Source organism: Carcharodon carcharias, chromosome 35 (genome assembly GCF_017639515.1).
Source record: "Carcharodon carcharias isolate sCarCar2 chromosome 35, sCarCar2.pri, whole genome shotgun sequence".
Lineage (NCBI taxonomy): Eukaryota > Metazoa > Chordata > Chondrichthyes > Lamniformes > Lamnidae > Carcharodon > Carcharodon carcharias.
The window spans coordinates 5,632,503-5,632,717 of record NC_054501.1 but is presented as its reverse complement, the minus strand read 5'-3'; positions in this window follow the sequence as shown (position 1 = coordinate 5,632,717).

The window sequence follows — 215 nt, the reverse complement described above, 5'->3', positions numbered from 1 at the left end:
GTAATCTCCTCCAGGCCCTACAACATTCCCTTCTCTGTACCCTCCTCCAGCCCCTTCAACCATCCCTCTCTCTGTAACCTACTCCAACTCCGACACCCCTCCCTATCTCTGTAACCTCCTCCAGCCCCTACAACATTCCCTTCTCTGTAACCTCCTCCAGCCCCTACACCCCTTCCCTATCTCTGTAACCTCCTCCAGCACCTTCAACCATCCCT